Source organism: Halyomorpha halys, unplaced genomic scaffold (assembly GCF_000696795.3).
Source record: "Halyomorpha halys isolate HHAL.00 unplaced genomic scaffold, Hhal_1.1 Scaffold153.1, whole genome shotgun sequence".
NCBI classification, from domain to species: domain Eukaryota; kingdom Metazoa; phylum Arthropoda; class Insecta; order Hemiptera; family Pentatomidae; genus Halyomorpha; species Halyomorpha halys.
In genome coordinates this window covers 611,513-612,304 of record NW_027115801.1, presented here as the reverse complement: position 1 = coordinate 612,304, position 792 = coordinate 611,513, and the positions used below count along the sequence as shown (strand labels likewise).

The following is a 792-nucleotide window of genomic DNA, read 5'->3' as shown; positions in this document are numbered from 1 at the left end:
ACAATAAAATCATCTGTTAAATAAATTAAATTCTATCCAATTTAAGTCTCACAACTCTCTGTATTTCTTTTTCAGAGAATTTTTTTTTATATAGTTATTATTAATTAAATTAATTTATATCCAACTTTAGTCTTAAAACACTCTTTATTTTTTAAAAGCCCAACGTTTCGGCCAATTCGCCCATCTTCAATGGCAATCATATATACAAATTAACATTCACATCAATAATTTAAAATATTTTTGCAGTCAGTTCAGCCTAGAACATCAATTTGAGTCAAAATTTCCCCATTTTATTGCACTTTGTATTTTTATCAAAACATTTTATTACAAATCGAATTAAGCTTATTATCACGTTCTTATCACCACAACGTTTTTTTAACTTGAGTTTAAAAAAGTGAGAATAAGGTTAAACTGATTTATAATCAAAAGTTTTGAGATAAATGTGAAGAGGGACAAAATAAATTTCGACTGAAATTGATGGGCTAGGCCGAATTGACTGTAAAAGGATTTTAAATTATTGATGTTAATGTAAATTTGTATTTAAAATTGTGCTTGGAGATGGCCGAAACGTTAGACTTGCGGAAATAAAGAGAGTTTTGAGACTCAAGTGTTTGGAGAATATATATATATATATATATGTTACAGCCTCAGTCAGCTGTTACTTCGATGTCAGCTAACTGAGGAGATCAGCTGATCACATGTATATAAAGAGATGTACTGAACCCAATAAAGATAGTATGTTACAGCAGTTCACACGTGTTACATCTTATTCCTTCTTCTCTTTTTTGACAT

The 792-nt window shown here is 28.9% G+C and overlaps 2 protein-coding genes across 2 annotated transcripts in view; one reads left to right on the top strand and one right to left on the bottom strand.

The window, feature by feature from the left end:
* Positions 1-792, bottom strand: part of LOC106678669 (uncharacterized) — a 321,826-nt gene that overhangs the window by 97,875 nt on the left and 223,159 nt on the right. The window lies entirely within an intron of this gene.
* The window catches only part of LOC106678671 (xaa-Pro dipeptidase), a gene marked incomplete at its 5' end in the record, with an annotated part of 14,089 nt that overhangs the window by 793 nt on the left and 12,504 nt on the right, over positions 1-792 (top strand).